Consider the following 25798-nt stretch of genomic DNA (forward strand, 5'->3'; position numbering starts at 1 on the left):
AATTTCCTTAGAGAAATTCAACATGTCACATCTATTAAAAAAAAAAAAGAACAAGTTGCTGTATAAAAGAAATAAAAACAAGAATTGGGAACTAAAAATATGATAGCAAAAATAAATATGTAATTAAAAGTCTAAAAAGCCAACAAATATCCCAAAATATAGAGCAAAAAGTGAAAAGGAAAAGAAAGTTTAAGAAGCCTAGAGAATCAATCCATCTATAGGATAACATCCATCTAATAAATGTTCTAGAAAGAAAGAATTGTTGAGTGGTAAGAGAAAATATAAAAGAAAAAGGAGAAAACTGTTTCCTAGAACTGAAGGATATCTGGAGTTTTCAGATTTAAAGTGTCCACTGACTTCTTGGTAACATGAATACAAAATGCTTTACGTATAAATTTATCCTCATGAAATTTCAAAACTCCTTAAAGAAAAGTTTATCAAAACTGCCAGAAATGAACCAAGAACTTCAGATTGGCACAAATGTTTCATTGGAACTACTAGGCAGAAAAAAAGGCAGAGGCATAATGCCTGGTGCCCCTCAGAGGCCAACATTACGGGTTACCTTACTTCTGGCTTTTTAGTTGTGTTTTAACTCTGAGAGGTACCAGCAGGAGACTGAAGAGGAAAAGGAGACTGAATTCAAGATATTTAGCCCTTAGTGTGTTCCCTGCCACATGACTGAGCATTGGCTGTGTCTCCTCTTGAGACCACAGCTCCTTCAAGAAGCCTTCTCCTTTCAGTTATTCTCTCTTTGGGCCTGGAGTGGAAATAACTTCCTGCTCTTGCTGGCCCTCGGGTACTCCACTATCCCGTTGGTTTTCCTAAATATTGCCCACATCTTGTAATGATCTCTTTACTCAGGTTTCCTCAGTTACATGGTTTGGGTAGACCACCTGTTTTTAGCAAAATAGATAAACACTGGTAGAGAGTATAGAATTTCAAACATAGAAGTTAATACTCTTACAGAAGATGGTGGAGTAGGAGGACATGAGCTCACCCCCCTCTTACAAACACACCAAAATTACAACTAACTGCTGAACAACAACCAACGAAAAAATGCTGGAACCTACCAAAAAAGATACTGTACATCCAAAGACAAAGAAGAAGTCACAATGAGACAGTAGGAGGGACACAACTGCAATAAAATCAAATCCCATACCCACTGGATGGGCAACACATAAAGTGGAAAACAATTATACCAGAGAAGTTACCCCACAGGAGTAAAAGTTCTGAGCCCCACATTAAGCTTCCCAGCCTGGGAGTCCATCGATGGGAGGAGGAGTCCCCAAAGAATCTGGCTTTGAAGGCCAACAAGGTTTGATCACAGGACTGCCACAGGACTGGGGAAAACAGAAACTCCACTCATGGAGGGCTCACACAAAGTCTTTTGCACACAAGGACCCAGGGGAAAAAAGCAGTGACCCCATAAGAAACTGGGCCAGAAAGACATGCTAGTATTGGAGGGTCTCCTGCAGAGGCATGGGGTGGCTGTGCCTCACTGCAGGGACAAAGACACTGGCAGCAGCAGTTCTGAGAAGTACCCATTGGTGTGAGCCATCCTGGAGTCCTCCATTAGCCCCAGCAAACAGCCTGTAGGCTCCAGTGCTGGGTGGCCTCAGGCCAAACAACTAACAGGGTGGGAACACAGCCCCACCCATCAGTAGACAAGTGGCTTAAACTCCCCCTGAGCACAGCCCTGCCTACCAGAGGGACAAGGCCCAGATCCACCCACCACTGAGCAGGAACCAGCCCCTCCCATCAGGAAGCCTGCACAAGCCTCTTAGACCAGCCTCATCCAGCAGTGGGCAGACAGCAGAAGCAAGAAGAACTACAATCCTGCAGCCTGCAAATGGAAATCACAATCACAGAAAGTTAATCAAAATGACATGGAAGAGGAATTTGGCACAGATGAAGGAACAAGATGAAACCCCAGAAGAACAACTAAGTGAAGTGGAGATAGCCAACTTACCAGAAAAAAAAGAGTTCAGAATAATGATAGTGGAGATCATCCAAGATCTCAGAAAAAGAATGGAGGCAAGGATTGAGAAGATGCAAGAAATATGTTTAACAAACACTTAGAAGAGCTAAAGAACAAACAAACAGAGATGAACAATACAATAACTGAAATGAAAAAATACACTAGAAGGAATCAATAGCAGAATAACTGAGGCAGAACAGATAAGTGACCTGGAAGACAGAATGGTGGGATTCACTGCTGCAGAACAGAATAAAGAAAAAAGAATGAAAACAAATGAAGTCAGTCTAAGAGACCTCTGGGACAACATTAAATGCACCAACGTTTGCATCATAGGTGTCCTGAAAGGAAAAGAGAGAGAAAGGACCTGAGAAAATATTTGAAGAGATAATAGCTGAAAACTCCCCTAACATGGGAAAGGAAACAGTCACCCAAGTCCAGGAAGTGCAGAGTCCCAGGCCGGATAAACCCAAGGAGGAACATGCCGAGACACAGAGTAATCAAATTGACAAAAATTAAAGACAAAGAAAAATTATAAAAAGGAACAAGGGAAAAATGACAAATAATATACAAGGGAACTCCCATAAGGTTATCAGCTGATTTATCAGCAGAAACTCTGCAGGCCAGAAGGGAGTGGCACAATATATTTAAAGTGATGAACAGGAAGAAACTACAATCAAGAATACTCTACCCAGCAAGGCTCTCATTCAGATTTGATGGAGGAATTAAACTTTAACAGACAAGCAAAAGTTAAGAGAATTCAGCACCACCAGACCAGCTTTGCAACAAATTCTAAAGGAGCTTCTCTAGGCAGGAAAGAGACCAACAACTTAAAACAACTTTGTACATATATATACTGTTATATCAAAACCTCATGGGAACAGCAAAACCCTAAACTATAATAGATACACACACACACACACAAAAAAAAGCAACCCAAACACAACACTAAAGATGATCATCAAACCACAAGAGAAGAGAACAAAAGAGGAAGGGAAGAAAAAAGACCTACAAAAACAAACCCAAAACAATTAAGAAAATGGCAATAGAAACATAAATATCAATAATTACCTTAAATGTAAATGGATTAAATGTTCCAACCAAAAGACATAGACTAGCTGAATGGATACAAAAACAGGATCCATATATATGCTGTCTACAAGAGACAACTTCAGACCTAGGGACACATACAGCCTGAATGTGAGGGGATGGAAAAAGGTATTCCACACAAACGGAAAGCAAAAGAAAGTTGGAGTAGCAATACTCATATCAGAAAAAATAGACTTTAAAAGCTGTTATAAGAGACAACGAAGGACACTACATAATGATCAAGGGATCAATCCAAGGAGAAGATATAACAATTGTAAATATATATGCACCCAACATAGGAGCACCTCAATATATAAGGCAAATACTAACAGCTATAAAGGGAGAAATCAACAGTAATACAATAATAGTGGGGGATTTTAACACCCCACTTTCATCAATGGACAAATCATCCAGACAGAAAATCAGTAAGGAAACACAGGCCTTAAATGACACATTAGACCAGATGGACAATTGATATTTATAGATCATTCCATACAAAAGCAGCAGAATACAAATTCTTCTCATGTGCACATGCAACATTCTCCAGGATTGACCACATACTGGGCCACAGAGCCTTGGTAAATTTAAGAAATTTGAAATCATATTAAACATCTTTTCTGACCACAATGCTATGAGATTAGAAATAAACTAGAAGAAAAAAAACTGTAAAATAAAACACAAACACATGGAGGCTAAATAATATGCTACTAAACAACCAATGGATCACTGAAGAAATCAAAGAGGAAATAAAAAAATACCTAGAATGAAAATGAAAGCACAATGATCCAAAACCTATGGAATGCAGCAAAAGCAGTTATAAGAGGGAAGTTTATAGCAAGAAAATCTTACTTCAGGAAATAAGAAAAGTCTCAAATAAACAACCTAACCTTACACCTAAAGCAACTAGAGAAGGAAGAACAAACAAAACCTAAAGTTTGTAGAAGGAAAGAAATCATAAAGATCAGAGTGGAAGTAAATGAAATAGAGGCAAAGATTAATGAAACTAAAAGCTGGTTCTTTGAGAAGATAAACAAAATTGATAAACCTTTAGCCAGACTCATCAAGAAAAAAAGGGAGAGGACTCAAATCAATAAAATTAGAAATGAAAAAGGAGAAATTACAACTGACACCACCAAAGTACAAAGGATCATAAGAGACTACTACAAGCAAATATATGCCAATAAAATGGACAACCTGGAAGAAATGGACAAATTCTTAGAAAGGTACAACCTTCCAAGACTGAACCAAGAAGAAATAGAAAATATGAACAGACCAATCACAAGTACCAAAATTGAAAGTGTGATTTAAAAACTCCCAACAAACAAAGTTCAGGAACAGATGGCTTCACAGGTGAATTCTATCAAACATTAAGAGAAGCATTAACACCTATCCTTCTGAAACTGTTCCCAAAAATTTCAGAGGAAGGAAAACTCCCAAACTCATTCTATGAGGCCACCATCACCCTGATATTAAAACCAGACAAAGATATCAAAAAAAAAAATTACAGGCCAATATCACTGGTGAACATAGATGCAAAAATCCTCAACTAAATACTAGCAATCAAGTCCTACAATACATTAAAAGGATCTTATACCATGATCAAGTGGGATTTATCCCAGGAATGCAAAGATTTTTCAATATCTGCAAATCAATCAGTGTGATACACCACATCAAAAAATTGAAGAATAAAAACCATATGATCATCTCAATAGATGCAGAAAAAGCTTTTGACAAGATTCAACACCAATTTATGATAAAAACTCTCCAGAGTATAGGCATAGAGGGAACATACCTCAACATAATAAAGGCCATATATGACAAACCTACAGCTAACATAATACTCAATGGTGAAAAGCTGAAAACGTTTCCTCTAAGATCAGAGACAAGGATATTCACTCTCACCACTTTTATTCAACATAGTTTTGGAAGGCCTAGCTATGGCAATCAGAGAAGAAAAAGAAATAAAAAGAATCCAAATTGGAAAAGAAAAAGTTAAAATGTCACTGTTTGCAGATGACATGATACTATACGTAGAAAATCCTATAGACAATACCAGAAAACTACTAGAGCTCATCAGTGAATTTGGTAAAGTTGCAGGTTACAAAATTAATGCACAACAATCTGTTACATTTCTATACACTAACAACTAAAGATCAGAAAAAGACAAATTCAAGAAACAGTCCCATTTACCATTGCATCAAAAAGAATAAAATATCTAGGAATAAACATACCTAAGGAGATAAAAGACCTGTACTCTGAAAACTATACGATGCTGATGAAAGAAACCAAAGAGGATACACACAGATGGAAAGATATACCATGTTCTTGGACTGGAAGAATCAATATTGTCAAAATGACTATACTACCCAAGGCAATCTACAGATTCAATGCAATCTCTATCAAATTACAAATGGCATTTTTCACAGAACTAGAACAAAAAATCTTAAAATTTGTATGGAGACACAAAAGACCCTGAATAGCCAAAGCAATCTTGAGAAAGAAAAAATGGAGCTGGAAGAATCATGCTCCCTAACTTCAGACTATACTACAAAGCTAGAGTTATCAAAACACTATGGTACTGGAACAAAAATAGAAATATAAATCAGTGGAACAGGACAGTAAACCCAAAAATAAACCCACACACCTTTGGTCAATTAATCTACAACACAGGAGGCAAGACTATACAATGGAGAAAAGACAGTCTCTTCAATAAATGGTGCTGGGAAAACTGGACAGCTACATGTAAAAAAATGAAATTAGAACAATCTTTAACACCATGCACAAAAATAAACTCAAAATGGATTAGACCTAAATGTAAGACCAGACACTATAAAACTCTTAGAGGGAAACACAGGCAAACAGTCTCTGACATAAATTGCAGCAATATCTTTTTCAGTTTGTGTCCTGGAGTAACAGAAATAAAATCAAAAATAAACAAATGGCACCTAATTAAACTCAAAAGCTTTTGCACAGCAAAGGAAACCATAAACAAAACGAAAAGACAACTCACAGAATGGGAGAATATATTTGCAAACAGTGTGACTGGCAAGAAATTAGTCTCCAAAATTTACAACCAGCTCATGTGGCTTAATATCATAAAAACAAAAAACCAAATCAAGAACTGGGCAGAAGACTTAAAAAGGCATTTCTCCAAAGAAGACACACAGATGGCCAAGAGGCACAGGAAAAGATGCTCAACATCACTAACTATTAGAGAAATGCAAATCAAAACTACAATGAGATAATCATCTCATGCCAGTCATAATGGCTGTCATCAAAAAATCCACAAACGATAAATGCTGGAGAGGGTGTGGAGAAAAGGGAACCCTCCTACACTGTTGATGGGAATGTAAATTTGTAGAGCCACTGTGGAGCACAGTATGGAAGTTCCTTAAAAAACTAAAAAGAGAGCTACCATGTGATCCTGCAATACCACTCTCGGGCATATACCTGGAGAAAAACATGGTCCGAAAGGACACATGCACCACAATATTCATTGCAGCACTGTTTACAATAGCCAAGACATGGAAGCAACCTCAATGTCCATTGACAGAGGAATGGATAAAGATGAGGTGGTACATATAGACAGTGGAATATTACTCAGCCATTAAAAAGAATGAAATAATGTCATTTGCAGCAACATGGGTGGACCTAGAGATTGTCATACTGTGTGAAGTAACTCAGACAGAGAAAGACAAATATCGTATATTGCTTATATGTGGAATCTAAAAAAAAATTATACAAATGAACTTATTTACAAAATAGAAAGAGACTCACAGACTTAGAGAATGAACATATGGTTACCAAAGGAGTGGGAGGGAGGGACTGTTAGGGAGTGTGGGGTTGACATGTACACACTGCTATATTTAAAATGGATAACCAACAAGGACCTACAGGGAACTCTGCTCAATATTATGTAACAACCTAAATGGGAAAAGAATTTGAAAAAGAATAGATACATGTATATGTATAACTGAATCACTTTGTTGTACACTTGAAACTAACACAACGTTGTTAATCAGCTATACTTCAATATAAAATAAAAAGTTAAAAAAATACTCTTCCAAGCTATCAAGAAGACAAGAAAATATTGAATCATTATGTTGTACACTTGAAATAAATATGTTATATGTCAATTATACTCAATTTAAATAAAAGAAGATAAGAAATAGAGGTGTATGTATATTATGTACGGTTATAAGAGAAAGTAAAAGGATAATTAAATTATCATTTGTAAGAAAATACAATGCTATAATAGTGCAGTGAGATAAGTTGCCTTCCATATTAAAGAGAAGGAATATAAAAATTTCTAAAATGTACACTCAGAGTAAATAAACTGTGACAATCTAAAAATTTATACAATAACCCTAAAGAGTTCCTTTTTACAAAATTGTGGTTGTGAGTTGGTAATGGATTCTTAACCACCAGAAATGACATATAAACCCAACCTTCATCTTTTAGATATTTGGCTATTACACTCCTCCTATAAGCTTTCTTGTCCCTAGATTAGTTATCCAAAGTGGTTGGATTATCCTCTCAGGATATGTAATTATGTTAATAGGCATTACTAAAAATTGGTAAAAATGTTAACTTTTGAGGCTACTGCCTGAAGCATGACTGTGAGAGCTGATCAAATGATTCTATGGGCAGTTAATATTTTAGTTTCATAAAATGAACTGAAATCCAGAAAGTTCTTATACCTCAACTCATTCCAGGGAACCCCTGCTGAGTATCATGTAGAGGATCTCAAAAGATAACAGCCAGCACAACATCCTAGTATCCTCCTGACCCATCACCTATAGACACCATTCAAAGAACCTTTCCTCCAACTTGCAGACTTCCTTTGTTCCAGTGATGTCACAACTGGGCAATTCTGTATCAATTAAACATACACTGAAGTATTAATAGCTCCAGACTTTGGATGGCATCTTTGAACACATCTGATTTATTTTTACTTCTTTGGATAATCAACCTAATTATAGTAAAGACTCAAATTTATTGTAATATGTCTTATTGCCATAAAAAATTTAAAAGAATCCTATCACAAAATCAAAACTTCAGAAATGTACCGAGGGAGGGGCAAGATGGCGGAAGAGTAAGACGCGGAGATCACCTTCCTCCCCACAGATACATGAGAAATACATCTACACGTGGAACTGCTCCTACAGAACACCCACTGAACGCTGGCAGAAGACGTCAGACCTCCCAAAAGGCAAGAAAATCCCCACGTACTTGGGTAGGGCAAAAGAAAAAAGAAATAACAGAGACAAAAGAATAGGGACGGGACCTGCACCAGTGGGAGGGAGCTGTGAAGGAGGAAAGGTTTCCACACACTAGGAAGCCCCTTCGTGGGCAGAGACTGCGGGTAGCAGAGGGGGGAAGCTTCGGAGCCACGGAGGAGAGCGCAGCCACAGTGGTGCGGAGGGCAAAGCGGAGATTCCCGCACAGAGGAGCGGTGCCGACCAGCACTCACCAGCCCGAGAGGCTTGTCTGCTCAGCCGCCGGGGCGGGCGGGGCCTGGGAGCTGGGGCTCGGGCTTCGGTGCTAGCCGGGAGGGAGTCCGGGAAAAAGACTGCAGCTGCCAAAGAGGCAAGAGAATTTTTCTTGCCTCTTTGTTTCGCGGCGCGCAAGGAGAGGGGATTCAGAGCGCCGCCTAAACGAGCTCCAGAGACGGGCGCGAGCCGTGGCTATCAGCGCGGATCCCACAGCAACAGGGACGCAGAGGGAAAAACAGAGAGATTCCTGCACAGAGGCTCGGCGCCGAGCAGCACTCACCAGCCCGAGAGGCTTGTCTGCTCACCCGCCGGGGCGGGCGGGGGCTGGGAGCTGAGGCGCGGGCTTCGGTCGGATCCCAGGGAGAGGACTGGGGTTGGCTGCGTGAACACAGCCTGAAGGGTCTAGCGCACCACAACTAGCCGGGAGGGTGCACGAGAAAAAGTCTGCAGCTGCCGAAGAGGCAGGAGACTTTTTCTTGCCTCTTTGTTTCGCGGCGTGCAAGGAGAGGGGATTCAGAGCTCCACTTAAACGAACTCCAGAGATGGGCGTGAGCCGCGGCTATCAGCGCGGACCGCAGAGACGGGCATGAGACGCTAAGGCTGCTGCTGCCGCCACCAAACAGCCTGTGGGCGAGCACAGGTCATTCTCCACACCGCCCCTCCCGGGAGCCTGTGCAGCCCGCCACGGCCAGGCTCCCGTAATCCGGGGACAACTTCCCCGGGAGAGCGCACGGCGCGCCTCAGGCTGCTGCAACGTCACGCCGGCTTCTGCCGCCGCAGGCTCGCCCCGCCTCCTCCGTACCGCTCCCTCCCCCCGGCCTGACTGAGCCAGAGCCCCCGAATCAGCTGCTCCTTTAACCCCGTTCTGTCTGGGAGGGGAACAGACGCCCTCAGGGGACCTACATGCAGAGGCGGGTCCAAATCCAAAGCTGAACCCCGGGAGCTGTACGAACAAAGAAGAGAAAGGGAAATCTCTCCCAGCAGCCTCAGAAGCAGCGGATTAAAGCTCCACAAACAACTTGATGTGCCTGCATCTGTTGAATACCTGAATAGACAACGAATCATCCCAAATTTAGGAGATGGACTTTGGGAGCAGGATATATTAACTTTTCCCCTTTTCCTTTTTTTTTGTGAGTGTAGATGTGTATGCTTCTGGGTGAGATTTTGTCTGTATAGCTTTGCTCTCACCGTTAGTCCTAGGGTTAGGTCCGTCCGTTTTTTTTTTTTTTTTTTTTTTTGGCTTAAAAATTTTTTTTTTCCCTAATAAATGTTTTCTTAATATTTTTTTCCTTATTTTCTATTTTTAAAAAAATTTTTAATAAGTTTTTTCATATTTTTTATTTTAAAAAAATTAAAAAAATTTTTTTCTTAATAAATTTTTTCTAAATATTTTTTTTCTTATTTTTAGTATAAAAAATTAATAAATCTATTTTTAAAAAATTAAAAAAAATTTTTTTTCTTAATAAATTTACTCTTAATAATTTTTTTTTCTTATTTTTTATTATAATTGCTTTATTTTATTTTATTTTATCCTCTTTTTTCTTTCTTTCCATTTTTTCTCCCTTTTATTCTGAGCCGTGTGGATGAAAGGCTCTTGGTGCTCCAGCCAGGCATCAGGGCTGTGCCTCTGAGGTGGGAGAGCCAACTTCAGGACACTGGTCCACAAGAGACCTCCCAGCTCCACGTAATACCAAACGGCGAAAATCTCTCACAGATCTCCATCTCAACATCAAGACCCAGCTTCACTCAACGACCAGCAAGCTACAGTGCTGGACACCCTATGCCAAACAACTAGCAAGAGAGGAACACAGCCCCATCCATTAACAGAGAGGCTGCCTAAAATTATAATAAGGCCACAGACACCCCAAAACACACCACCAGACGTGGACGAACCCACCAGAAAGACAACATCCAGCCTCATCCACCAGAACACAGGCACTAGTTCCCTCCACCAGGAAACCTACACAACCCACTGAACCAACCTTAGCCACTGGGGACAGATACCAAAAACAACGGGAACTACGAACCTGCAGCCTGTGAAAAGGAGACCCCAAACACAGTAAGATAAGCAAAATGAGAAGACAGAAAAACACACAGCAGATGAAGGAGCAGGGTCAAAACACACCAGACCTAACAAATGAAGAGGAAATAGGTAGTCTACCTGAAAAAGAATTCAGAATAATGATAACAAAGATGATCCAAAGTCTTGGAAATAGAATAGACAAAATGCAAGAAACATTTAACAAGGACGTAGAAGAACTAAAGAGGAACCAAGCAACGATGACAAGCACAATAAATGAAATTAAAAATACTCTAGATGGGATCAATAGCAGAATAACTGAGGCAGAAGAACGGATAAGTGACCTGGAAGATAAAATGGTGGAAATAACTACTGCAGACCAGAATAAAGAAAAAAGAATGAAAAGAACTGAGGACAGTCTCAGAGACCTCTGGGATAACATTAAATGCACCAACATTCGGATTATAGGGGTCCCAGAAGAAGAAGAGAAAAAGAAAGGGACTGAGAAAATATTTGAAGAGATTATAGTTGAAAACTTCCCTAATATGGGAAAGGAAATAGTTAATCAAGTACTGGAAGCACAGAGAGTCCCATACAGGATAAATCCAAGGAGAAACACACCAAGACACATATTAATCAAACTATCAAAAATTAAATATAAAGAAAACATATTAAAAGCAGCAAGGGAAAAACAACAGATAACACACAAGGGCATCCCCATAAGGTTAACAGCTGATCTTTCAGCAGAAACGCTGCAAGCCAGAAGGGAGTGGCAGGATATACTTAAAGTGATGAAGGAGAAAAACCTACAACCAAGATTACTCTACCCAGCAAGGATCTCATTCAGATTTGATGGAGAAATTAAAACCTTTACAGACAAGCAAAAGCTGAGAGAGTTCAGCACCACCAAACCAGCTTTACAACAAATGCTAAAGGAACTTCTCTAGGCAAGAAACACAAGAGAAGGAAAACACCTACAATAACAAACCCAAAACATTGAAGAAAATGGGAATAGGAACATACATATCGATAATTACCTTAAATGTAAATGGATTAAATGCTCCCACCAAAAGACACAGACTGGCTGAATGGATACAAAAAGAAGACCCATATATATGCTGTCTACAAGAGACCCACTTCAGACCTAGAGACACATACAGACTGAAAGTGAGGGGATGGAAAAAGATATTCCATGCAAATGGAAATCAAAAGAAAGCTGGAGTAGCAATTCTCATATCAGACAAAATAGACTTTAAAATAAAGACAATTACAAGAGACAAAGACGGACACTATATAATGATCAAGGGATCGATCCAAGAGGAAGGTATAACAATTGTAAATATTTATGCACCCAACATAGGAGCACCTCAATACATAAGGCAAATAATAACAGCCATAAAAGGGGAAATCGACAGTAACACAATCATAGTAGGGGACTTTAACACCCCCCTTTCACCAATGGACAGATCATCCAAAATGAAAATAAATAAGGAAACACAAGCTTTAAATGATACATTAAACAAGATGGACTTAATTGATATTTATAGGACATTCCACCCAAAAACAACAGAATACACATTCTTCTCAAGTGCTCATGGAACATTCTCCAGGATAGATCATATCTTGGGTCACAAATCAAGCCTTGGTAAATTTAAAAAAATTGAAATCGTATCAAGTATCTTTTCCGACCACAACGCTATGAGACTAGATATCAATTACAGGAAAAGATCTGTAAAAAATACAAACACATGGAGGCTACACAATACACTACTTAATAACGAAGTGATCACTGAAGAAATCAAAGGGGAAATCAAAAAATACCTAGAAACAAATGACAATGGAGACACGACGATCCAAAACCTATGGGATGCAGCAAAAGCAGTTCTAAGAGGGAAGTTTATAGCAATACAAGCCTACATCAAGAAACAGGAAACATCTCGAATAAACAACCTAACCTTGCACCTAAAGCAATTAGAGAAAGAAGAACAAAAAAACCCCAAAGCTAGCAGAAGGAAAGAAATCATAAAGATCAGATCAGAAATAAATGAAAAAGAAATGAAGGAAACAATAGCAAAAATCAATGAAACTAAAAGCTGGTTCTTTGAGAAGATAAACAAAATTGATAAACCATTAGCCAGACTCATCAAGAGAAAAAAGGAGAAGACTCAAATTAATAGAATTAGAAATGAAAAAGGAGAAGTAACCACTGACACTGCAGAAATACAAACGTTCATAAGAGATTACTACAAGCAACTCTATGCTAATAAAATGGACAACCTGGAAGAAATGGACAGATTCTTAGAAATGCACAACCTGCCGAGACTGAACCAGGAAGAAATAGAAAATATGAACAGACCAATCACAAGCACTGAAATTGAAACTGTGATTAAAAATCTTCCAACACACAAAAGCCCAGGACCAGATGGCTTCACAGGCGAATTCTATCAAACATTTAGAGAAGAGCTAACACCTATCCTTCTCAAACTCTTCCAAAATATTGCAGAGGGAGGAACACTCCCCAACTCATTCTACGAGGCCACCATCACCCTGATACCAAAACCAGGCAAAGATGTCACAAAGAAAGAAAACTACAGGCCAATATCACTGATGAACATAGATGCAAAAATCCTCAACAAAATACTAGCAAACAGAATCCAACAGCACATTAAAAGGATCATACACCATGATCAAGTGGGGTTTATTCCAGGAATGCAAGGATTCTTCAATATACGCAAATCAATCAACGTGATACATCATATTAACAAATTGAAGGAGAAAAACCATATGATCATCTCAATAGATGCAGAGAAAGCTTTTGACAAAATTCAACACCCATTTATGATAAAAGTCCTGCAGAAAGTAGGCATAGAGGGAACTTTCCTCAACATAATAAAGGCCGTATATGACAAACCCACAGCCAACATTGTCCTCAATGGTGAAAAACTGAAACCATTTCCACTAAGATCAGGAACAAGACAAGGTTGCCCACTCTCACCACTATTATTCAACATAGTTTTGGAAGTGTTAGCCACAGCAATCAGAGACGAAAAAGAAATAAAAGGAATCCAAATCGGAAAAGAAGAAGTAAAGCTGTCACTGTTTGCAGATGACATGATACTATACATAGAGAATCCAAAAGATGCTACCAGAAAACTACTAGAGCTAATCAATGAATTTGGTAAAGTAGCAGGATACAAAATTAATGCACAGAAATCTCTTGCATTCCTGTATACTAATGATGAAAAATCTGAAAGTGAAATTAAGAAAACACTCCCGTTTACCATTGCGACAAAAAGAATAAAGTACCTAGGAATAAACCTACCTAAGGAGACAAAAGACCTGTATGCAGAAAATTATAGGACACTGATGAAAGAAATTAAAGATGATACAAATAGATGGAGAGATATACCATGTTCTTGGATTGGAAGAATCAACATTGTGAAAATGACTCTGCTACCCAAAGCAATCTACAGATTCAATGCAATCCCTATCAAACTACCACTGGCATTTTTCACAGAACTAGAACAAAAAATTTCACAATTTGTATGGAAACACAAAAGACCCCGAATAGCCAAAGCAATCTTGAGAACGAAAAATGGAGCTGGAGGAATCAGGCTCCCTGACTTCAGACTATATTACAAAGCTACAGTAATCAAGACAGTTTGGTACTGGCACAAAAACAGAAATATAGATCAATGGAACAGGATAGAAAGCCCAGAGATAAGCCCACGCACATATGGTCACCTTATCTTTGATAAAGGAGGCAAGCATATACAGTGGAGAAAAGACAGCCTCTTCAATAAGTGGTGCTGGGAAAATTGGACAGGTACATGTAAAAGTATGAAATTAGAACACTCCCTAACACCATACACAAAAATAAACTCAAAGTGGATTAGAGACCTAAGTGTAAGGCCAGACACTATCAAACTCTTAGAGGAAAACATAGGCAGAACACTGTATGACATAAGTCACAGCAAGATCCTTTTTGACCCAGGTCCTAGAGAAATGGAAATAAAAACACAAATAAACAAATGGGACCTAATGAAACTTAAAAGCTTTTGCACAGCAAAGGAAACCATAAACAAGACCAAAAGACAACCCTCAGAATGGGAGAAAATATTTGCAAATGAAGCAACGGACAAAGGATTAATCTCCAAGATTTACAAGCAGCTCATGCAGCTCAATAACAAAAAAACAAACAACCCAATCCAAAAATGGGCAGAAGACCTAAATAGACATTTCTCCAAAGAAGAGATACAGATTGCCAACAGACACATGAAAGAATGCTCAACATCATTAATCATTAGAGAAATGCAAATCAAAACTACAATGAGGTATCATCTCACACCGGTCAGAATGGCCATCATCAAAAAATCTAGAAACAATAAATGCTGGAGAGGGTGTGGAGAAAAGGGAACACTCTTGCACTGTTGGTGGGAATGTAAATTGATACAGCCACTATGGAGAACAGTATGGAGGTTCCTTAAAAAACTAAAAATAGAACTACCATACGACCCAGCAATCCCACTACTGGGCATATACCCTGAGAAAACCATAATTCAGAAAGAGTCATGTACCAAAATATTCATTGCAGCTCTGTTTACAATAGCCAGGACATGGAAGCAACCTAGGTGTCCATCATCGGATGAATGGATAAAGAAGATGTGGCACATATATACAATGGAATATTACTCAGCCATAAAAAGAAATGAAATGGAGGTGTTTGTAATGAGGTGGATGGAGTTAGAGTCTGTCATACAGAGTGAAGTAAGTCAGAAAGAGAAAAACAAATACAGTATGCTAACACATATATATGGAATCTAAGGGAAAAAAAAAAAAAAAAAAAAAAGAGGTCATGAAGAACCTAGTGGCAAGATGGGAATAAAGACACAGACCTACTAGAGAATGGACTTGAGGATATGGGGAGGGGGAGGGGTGAGATGTGACAGGGTGAGAGAGTGTCATGGACATATATACACTACCAAATGTAAAATAGATAACTAGTGGGAAGCAGCCGCATAGCACAGGGAGATCAGCTCGGTGCTTTGTGACCACCTAGAGGGGTGGGATAGGGAGGGTGGGAGGGAGGGAGATGCAAGAGGGAAGAGATATGGCAACATATGTATATGTGTAACTGATTCACTTTGTTGTAAAGCAGAAGCTAGCACACCATTGTAAAGCAACTATACTTCAATAAAGATGTTTAAAAAAAAAAAGAAAAAGAAAAGAAATCACAAAGAAAATAATAAAGACTAGATTATAATAAAAAAAAAAAAAAAAGAAATGTACCCAACAATTAATGAAATTTAGTATACAATAAAAGCAACAACTCAAATTAGTGGGGAAAGATGAAATTAGTAAAAAGTAGTATTGGGAAAACCATATATCATATGGAAAAAGATAAAATTCGTGGTCCTGCCTAGTCTATTTGGACTAAGAAGGAAAAGAAAACTGGTTTAAATAACTGGTTTCAAGAGAGAATACAAAGGAAGAGGCAGGCATGAAGAGTTGCAGTTCTCTTTTAAATATAAGAAAATTACACTATATATTATTTCCCATTTTTTGAAGTAAATAGTAGCATACTACCCTCATTACTCTCTGTTATTTTAATCTCTTAAGAATATCCTGGAGATTACTCCATGAAGTTTGTAAATATATCTCTAATTTTTTCTTTTTCTATATGCATGGTTTTTCAGTGTAACCAGAGTTGGTAAGAGAAAATTTCTCTTTATAGACACATTCCAGCTAACAAATAAATGATGGATTAGAATATCTCTTTTTGTAGCCTCCTATGAAGTAAGAGATCTTGGCATGATCATCAATGGCTATTAACATCACACAAAGGGAAACAAGAAGATATTATAGGCCTCCTGACAAGACCATCTCTGAAGCAGTCTTGCCAAACATCAAACCTGAACCTGACCAAGCATCTAGATTTAATTATCAATATATAGAAAATGCAGGGACAAATTAGCATGTTAAAATGATACCCTGGGGGTATAATCACAAAATCCAGATTTTTGGACACTCTCCAAGGACAAAAGAGCCAGTTTCTTCAACAAAAGCAGTATCAATAACAAAACAAAACAAAACAAAATGTAAGAAAGAAAACACAGAGAGAAGGAGAAAGTAAATTGAAAGAAATATAAAAGATACACCAGTCAATCACAATGTCTGGATCAGGTTTGGATCCATATTCAAACTGTTTAAAAATTTATAAAACATTATATCACAGTTGAGGAAATGTAAACACTGACTAATTTGATGTTATTAAAGAATCATTGTTAATATCAATATTTTTAGGTGTAAAAGTTGTATTGTAGTTATAATGATCAAAACAAGTCTTTTGGAAAGCTATAGATATAGACTGAAATATTCATAGATGAAGTGACAAAAATCTAGAGTTGCTTCAAAATGATCTGGGGCTTTGTATCAGAAGTAGGTTGGAATAGAGGTGAAATAAGGTTGGCCATTCATCAGTAATTGTTGAAGCTAACTGATTGATACACGAAAGGTTCATTATATCTCTCATGTAATTTGGGGAGATTGTACACAGCATGAAAATGACATGGTACACTTCCTTCCCTACAGGACAAGGACACATTTGTGAGTCTTTTCACCCTCATCTCCTTGGAGATGTTACTAGGCACAGAATCCTCAGTAGGCAAGAAATCCTTTCCCAAAAGCAGAGGGGGATACATTATGCCCCATTTATTGTTTACCCTAACAGTTAATGTAAAAGAAGATGTGATTCACAAAGACCCTGTAAAGATAGTGTATCTCTGTATAGTCCTAATATCTTCTTACCTTTTCAAAATTTTCAAATATGACCAGAGATTTAGGACATTCTCCTGAGGTTTGTTGTAAAGGGATTTTTCCTAAATAAGGAGTGTAAACGGCAAGGAATTGCCCACTTAACTGCAGAGAAAAAGAAGGGTATTGATCTTTCCTAGCATTTAAAAAACAAAACTGAACAAAACAAACCACCACTCTGCACACCCATGGGAATCATACAAGGGAATATACACAGCTTCCAACTTTCTTGAGTTCAAGTGAAAGTCAGGGTTTGGAGAGAGGAATGGGGAGAGTAGATCTTACTGGATCTTCTGATGCTCATAGCAAAGTGATCAAGGCATCTGAGTCAATTATTGAGGTTTCTTTGAACAGAAGGACAAAGTGAGAATATGGTAAGCTTGCCCTAAAGTCCCAGAAGTTTTGAGAGAAAGAGCAGAGTGCTCCTTACAAAGCAGACTGAGCTGGGTGCATGGATCCTGATGGGTAAGGAACAGAGAAAATACCACCAGTCTAAAATTTTAGACAGTTGCACTGCCCTTTGTGGGTTCAGATTTGATGCTTCCCATGAACCTCTGAACCCAGAGTCAACTGACTGGGGCAATTGATTCACCAAAAGGCTTATCTAATTTCCTTCTCCAGGCACGAATTAAAATCCTATGCAGTAGGGACTCTCATTGCCATCTAACAGCCCAGGAGATGATACTGTTTCCATACTTGGTTTTGTCCCCTGTGTCACTCTAGGACCATCATGACCATTTCCCCATTTTTTCCTACGCAGACCACACTTATATCCTCAGAGGAGAACTTTGACAACTATTTCCTTGACCTCTGGCCCTGGAATCAGGGATACTCAAGCAACTCCTGTACTCCAGAATCCAGAGCAGTGTAGATTTTGTCATTGATGGAGGACTAAGAGCTCTCATTGACACAGTCTCTGGGTCCCAGAATTCCCACTATAGTCCCTCAGCTCTGAGCCTATTCCTACCACCCCTTTCAGGGAAGATAAATAGGCATGAATAGTGCACAGACCAGCTTCCCAAAAGCTCAGATAAGGCACGGGGCAGATATGATGAGCAGACAGTATGGTTCATGCTGAGGAGCCCTGGATAAACTAGACCTAATTCTCAATCACTTTCTTTACTGATAATTGGACCCAACAGGGCCATTCCAATTCATTTCTCTCTCTTCAGTTATCCTTCAGTTCCATCCAAAGGGTCAGTTTAGGGTATAATTAAGTCAATTACTTTCTGAAAGGCCATCATGGCAGCCATTACAGAAAATGATAGCAGGCCCCATTCATGCTGTGGGAATTATTAGCTTGTCAGCCTCAAGGCTCATGGAGACAAAGGGGCAAAAAATCAAGGGATTTGGTTGTTCACCAATTCATTCATCTATTCTTTCATTTGTGTTTGTGTGTAAAACCTATTATGACCCAGAACAATCCTATTCCTTGCCTTAATGGGGCTTACAGCTTAGTGGAAAGCATAGAAGTGAATTCAAGAATAACCTTAATAAATATACTGCTACAGATGCAGGAAGGTTATGAGAATGTGATGTACAAGAGAAACCTATTTTCTACTGTGGGGCCCAGGAAGGTCTTTTTGAAGCTCATTCTACAGGATGAGCAGGAGTTAGCCTGGCAAAGAGGCATAGATACGTCTTTCCAGCAGACCTTTACACAAACTGCTCTTTGCTGGGAGATGAGAAAAGGACAGTGTGGCCAGAGACCATTAGGTGATAAGGAGATGGACATGAGATAAGACCTAAAAAATGGGCAGGCCAGAGCAGGTAGAACCTTGTTGACAAGAGCATAGTGATAGAATAAGAGATGAATGTGGTGTAGCAGAGAGAGCACGGAAGTTGACATCAGGGTATCTAAATTCTGGAACCACTGGCCATGCTGTGTTTCTTCATGTGGGTCCACCATGGCTTTGCAAGGCCTGGGATGAGGACTTAGAGTGCACTGTGTACTCTGGGCAGGTGTGGTCCCTGCACTGCAACAAAAGTTATGGAACTAAGGAAGGGAGATGAAAATGAGAAAGAAATGGGACAGACTTTAAGACCAAATCCCCTGGATTGTTTCTCAAACCAAACTCTGGATGCCCAAATAGGTTTTTATACCACATGCCAACTGCACTAGAGACAGTCTGTGAGTCACCCAGATCCTCTCAACAATTTCAGCTTCCTGAGCTCTGGCCACTTGCCAGGGCCCCATACCCATAGATGTAAAGCTCTAGTTACCACTGCCTGTCATCTCATCCCCTCACACATCAGTGGGCTCAGCCTTCCCTGGGGAGTGTACCAAGCTATGCATGGCCCCCATTGCACCTGCCATGGCAGGAGCTAGAGAAATTTGAGCACCTTAGTTCAGCTCCACTGGATTCATGGAGGCTTTGGTTTCTTCAGTGGCTGCCCAGATACAAGGGGGTCAGTTATCCAGTTACCTGGATATGTGGAGGCATTGAAAGTCTGTAAGGTGGACTTTGAGCAATGAGAGATGGGAAATAGAAAGAAGACAGAAGATAAATTGCTTGACTTTCCTCCCCTAAGATGGGCTGTTCTGACAGGGTTTTCACATGTCCTCCCAGAGAGATCTCATGTGACTGAGCAACGGGCTGGAGTTCTTGAGAAACTGTGGCCAGCTTGGTAACATATCACCTTTTATTTGCATTCTCTCCTTGCTGCTTTACTTCCCTTTTTCCCTCACTTTGCTTGCTGGGATGCATCTCCCAAGAAAGTATTAACATGTCAACTTTGCTTGGTGCTCTGTTTCTTGGGTTAAGACACTGGCTCTGGCTGCCTAGGAAGTGTGTTGAGAAGGTATCTGAGCTGAGCTCAGACCTGGTGAACAAGAACACTGTGATCAGTGAGTGAGATCTACCACAAGAGTGAGAAAATGTGCCCAGTATCTGTCACCTCTGAACTAGAGCCTTCTATGGTTAATGTCTGCCCAACATAAGCAGTCCCAGAATATACTTAGGAGCACAGATAAGGTGAAATCAAACTTGCCTCCAAACTAAAAAAAAACACACTAAAGAAGAAATATTTGGTGCTCGGAAGATCATAGCTAAAAGCAAATCAGGCAATCCCTCTATGGGATTCAGCATGCACTACAGGAGAGGCTGAAAATAAAACTATGGATAAAATGGCTTCATGGATAATCATAGTAATACTCAGTTACTGCACACCAGACACTGCAGTAAGATTTTCACATGTTCCATCTCATTTAGTCATCATAACAGTACTATAAGTCATATACTCTTACAAAACCTCATTTTACAGACGAGGAAACAGACCCAGAGAGGCTGAGTAACTAGCCTAATATCACACAGCTAAGAAGAAGGAGAGGAGCCCAGGTAGTCTGGCTCCAGGGTCCATGCCCTAACTGGAGCACTGTGCTGCTTAGTGGAGCCCTCTGCTAGCAGATCAGGTCTGACTTCCAGGCAGAGATGAACATATATCTATTCCTAGAGGCTCATACCAAGGAGGAGACTAGACCATCCTGTAGCTTGTCCCTTCCATGACTTTTTGAGTCAGAACCTTGGGTCAGAGAGAGGCAGATGCTGACCAAGGTAGAGAAACAAGCTGTAGGAGTACTTGAGGGCTGTTCTTATTTTAGAAATTAAAAAAACAATTACCTCTAATATCCATTAGAAATGCTCCATACTTCACATCACATATTGGGAGATACTCTGAGACATCTTTCAACACTTTATTGCTCATTTCCAAAGTTCAGTAGACGTGATTCCCACAGACCTTTTATGAATTGTGGCTCCAGTAGGAGAGGAAAAGTCTAGTGTTTTATAAAGGATGGACTTAGGCGTCTCTAAGGAATAAACACTTCACAAAAATAGTCTCTACAAATATAGGGTCAGAATTAGTTTCTTAACATTAATTAAGGTAGAGGAAGGGTTACTATCTTAATACGTGGGTGTCAGCAGGTCCACAAGCACCAACAAATTGCAGAGACCAATGTGGGGCTCTCCACAGCACGGTTAGAACTTGCCAGGTTGAAGACAGACAACCTCCACATTGGAAGGGCCTTTAAATGGTTCATTTCCCCCCTTCACTGTTGCTTATTAACATGGGAGTCTGATTAGAAATTAGATTCCCTGTGAGAGCTTCAACTTATAATTTAAGGACTTTTGCTGTACAACCATTACAAAACAATTACATAAAGATTAATTAGCAAATTCCCAAAACAGTAGTAAACAGCAAAGTAGTTTAATTAAAACCATTATCTCCAAAATCTGAACGTTAATAACAGTTGTAGCCCAGGGAGGAATGAGAAGCAAGCCAACAGAGAGTAGGGAAAAGAGTATAGTAATGTCCTTTGGTGCTGGCACTCAGCCTGTCTGCACTTCCACATCTGCTCTCCTGGCTAATTACTCTTGGGACTCTCTGGCCTTTGAGTCTCGCAAGGTCCCAGGTTCTTCCTAAAGTCCTCTATGGCTGTGGCTTTGAGATCCACTGCAGACAAATCTGTTACAATCAGCCTGCCTCCAACAAGAGGCCTTTAATCTTCAAAAGAGAGAGAGGCCGTAGGTCGGGCAAACAATAAAACTTTCTAGTGGGGAATTCATAACATTTGGAATTGTCAGAAACATCTGTAACAGTGACTCTTGCCTTTCAGAAGAAACTGATAAGTTTTACTCCAACCTAGACTGCTTATCACAGATTCTGAATGAAGTGTTTGACAAAGGAACCCAACTAAAATGAAATTTAACCATAGCACTACTTAGTAAGCACACCTACTAGGCTCGGTTCATTTCCTTTATGATCTTATGTTATCACAAGAACCACACAAAGCCACATTGCCTCTGTTCCCAAGCAGAGTAACTCACTTAGCCTAGGACATGGGGAACCTGATTGGTGAGCTTCACCCCACAGGCCTACAAGGCCTGTGCTTGCCCAGCCTCAAGACCAAAGAAAGAGCCCAGAGTCAGCGACAGAGACATCAGTGGTTTAATGGATGGGGGGGCTTACACGTCTGAAGTAAGGTCTTGGAGCGACACCCTGCTGTGTGCAGCAGATGGGAATGGTGGGCAGGACATGGTGGCAGTCTTCGTTCCCGGGGTGGGGGGGAGAGGAGATTGCCAGTTACATGGGAATCACGTCAGGTTGGGTCATCAGTTACCAGGGAAACCAGCTGAGGGGCAAGTCCCTCACTGTCCCTTTGATAAGCATAGTGGAGGGTTCTGATCTAAAGCTAGAACAGTCATTGGCTGGGGCCTGGGTCAAGATGTAGAAAGGTCAGTCATGTCAGAAGGGTGTAGGTGAAGCAGGCACTGGTCAAGCAGGGGATGTACAGAGAGCAAGAGAAGAGCCATTTTGAGTGGCCCAAACACACACTGCTCTTTCCTTTTCTAGGTCCATTTATTTCTTTTATATCACAGCGATCCCCTCTGGTGGTGTAACAAGGATAAACATTTAACTCATTTAAGGCAGAGACTTTTATCATTCTGTGAGCCTGGCATGAATTACAGCATAGACTTGACAATGATCGATTTCTCCAAAGTGAAATGCACATGAACTTCAAATCAGAGAAAACTTGCCCTCAACCAGGACAGCCGATGTCTGTGCAACTCCACACCAGCTACCATGAAGGGCTGGTCTGGGCCTGAAGTTCCTTAAGAGCAGGTGAAGGGCAGTCCCCTGACCCACTGCTTCCAGTCTCTGGTTTAGACCCTCTGTTGCAGGTGAGTGTTGAGAAGCCACTTTCTGGCTTATGTACCCATTCCATCTATCCTGCCTCACCTTCACAGTATTCAGGGACTGACATATGTAAGTGTCCTCTTCCTAGTCATACAAGGCCCTGCCCTCTGCCAGCAGAGTCAGACTGTCTGCCTGCAACCTGGCTTCTCATTTTGCTTTACTCCAGAAATTATGCAAATCACAGCTATTAGTATAACAGCTTCTGAAGATTTCAGAAGGAAAAGGGAAAAAAAATGCTACCACAAAATCCCTGTGCTTGGTTAAAAGACCATGAATTTCCCCATTCTCTTCATTCACTCTTGTCAGTAATATTTATGCATCTGAAGACTGTTTTTCAGTCATATGAATATCTATAAAAGCGACATCAGTCAGTCAGCAGAAACCTCTGGAACTGCAACCATGGAAGAGAATAAGGGAAAAGCCCAACTAGAGCCAAGATGGAGGTGAAGAGGGAGAAGGGCTAGATGGGAGATGCTGCCCCAGACGGCCTGGGTGGAGGTCTGACTTTAGAGGACCTGGGAGGCAGGGGGCAGGGCTCACTCTGAGGTTGGACAAATTCAGCCCCAAGTTCACTCTGAGCACTATCTGCTGTCCTTTGGGATTGCCTTGCTCCCCTTTTCATTTATCTTGCTCACTAGACAGGAAGCTTTCTGAGGGCAGGAGCTGTGTAAATTCACCTCAACCCTGCCATGGCCCTGAGCAATGTGGAAGCACATTGCTGGCTCCCAGGGAGTACATGGTGAAAGTGGGTACCTGCGCATGCCTGAATTTTGGTGAGACAGTGGTGCCACTGCTGTATCAGTCACAGTCCCTGAAGGAACAGATGGCACATCAACATCCAAAGGTTTTATAACGTGACAGTTTACAAATGTCTGGGTGGACCTATGACCACACAGGTCTGAAGGGATGTGGGGAACAAGAGATCCCCAGTTCTCAGAAGGAGGAGTTCTATAGACATACTATCTTGAGAGGAGGGACTTAGCCAGCTGAAGGCAATGCTGCTGGGAGGAAGCAAGAGGAATAAATGCCCTGGGCCCCCTACTCCCTCCCTCTCTCTGTTCTCCAGCCTTTCAGATTCCCTCCTGGGGCATATGGTGGAGAAGATCCTATGGGCCAGCTCTGGGCAGGACATCTTGGAGTTACTCTAGTAAAATAAACAGTCTTGGGAGGGCATAGCAGACCACCCTGGTGCCCTGGGTCACACCAACTCCCCAGCTCACCTCTAATTGGAGTTTCATGCCAGCTTGTTCACCTGGCACTGGTGTTGTCCCACCTCGAGGTCATTCCACTTTCTGCCCCAGGGCTTGGTCCGATTTCTTGAGAGACCTTTAAGTCTGCACTAAGGGGCAGTGCAGAAGTGTGGGCTTAACACCACTGGGGATAGGCCCCAAACGAGAGGAAAGGGAGATGGCGGATAAATTATCCTGCTTCCCATCTCTCAAGTGGATGATCCTGGAAGACATTCTGTTCACATCCTGGCAGGTCCTAATGGACTTGAACCCTGTTTTCCATGTAGCAACTATGATTGTTGCTCTCCTCACACCCTCACTCTTGCTTCCTGCAGTCACCTCCCAAATGAGACTCTGCCTTTGAGCAAACTCCACTAAGACGGGTGGACTAGCCAATAAAGTGCACTGGAACAACAGGTTACCTATATAAAGAAATATTACACTGAATTGCTGCCTCATGCCATACACAAAAATCAATTCCTGATGGATTAAAGACTTCAATGTAAAAGGCCAAAGCTTGAAATGTTTAGGGGCATGTATTTATGACCTTGGAGAAAGGAAGAACTTAAATAAGACAAAACTGCTAACAATAAAAAATATGGATAACAAATATGACATTATAATTAAGAATTTGTTTATCGAAAGACACCACAAATAAAGTGAAAAGGCAAGTTACTAACTAGAGAAGGTATTTGCAACACCTGAAACAAAGAATTATTATCCAAAATACCCTAAGAAAAATCAATAAGAGAAAAAAATTTAAAATATAAGTCAAAGAAGAGGATACATAAAAGGTCATAAATATATTAAAAGATTCTCAACCAGTTACTAATCAGACAAGTGCAAATTAAGACCAAATGTGATTATTAAGAATAACAATAAGACACAGCAGTTTAAAGCAAAGCCGAAATGTCTGACAGGATCAAATCCTGGCTTCACTGTGGGCTAGCTATATGATCTTGCTTACATTACCTTACCACTCTGTGGGTTGCAGCTTTCTTATGCATACAATAGGACTAACAGTAGTTCCTACTTCATAAGGCTGCTGTGTTAAATGAAAGAAGACCTGCAAAGCACTTAGCACATTGCTTCACAAACAGTAAGCATGCAAACTATTTTCAAAAACAGTCCCCCAGGTTACTCATAGATCATGTAATTGATGCTTAATAGGAGTACCACATTACAAGTCTTTATTCTATGTGACCCCAGATATTGCCTTTAAGTAACACTTAGGTGGCCTACATAGGAAGAAACAGTTTCTATAAGCAGTGGGTGTATTTACCATATTGCAGCCTTAAACAAAAAGAATGGATTAGCTACATGTAAATCATCATGATTGAAGATATCTGAAAATAAATTTTATATTTATCCAGAGTGACTCCAAGGTTCTGTTCCTTGGGAAAAGGCTAGGATTCAGGATTTTACAATTTTCTCTATCACTTGCATACACAAAGGAAGGCATTGCCGGGGCATGGGCACC

The sequence above is a fragment of the Eubalaena glacialis genome, chromosome 18 (genome assembly GCF_028564815.1).
Source record: "Eubalaena glacialis isolate mEubGla1 chromosome 18, mEubGla1.1.hap2.+ XY, whole genome shotgun sequence".
Classification (NCBI taxonomy): Eukaryota; Metazoa; Chordata; class Mammalia; order Artiodactyla; family Balaenidae; genus Eubalaena; species Eubalaena glacialis.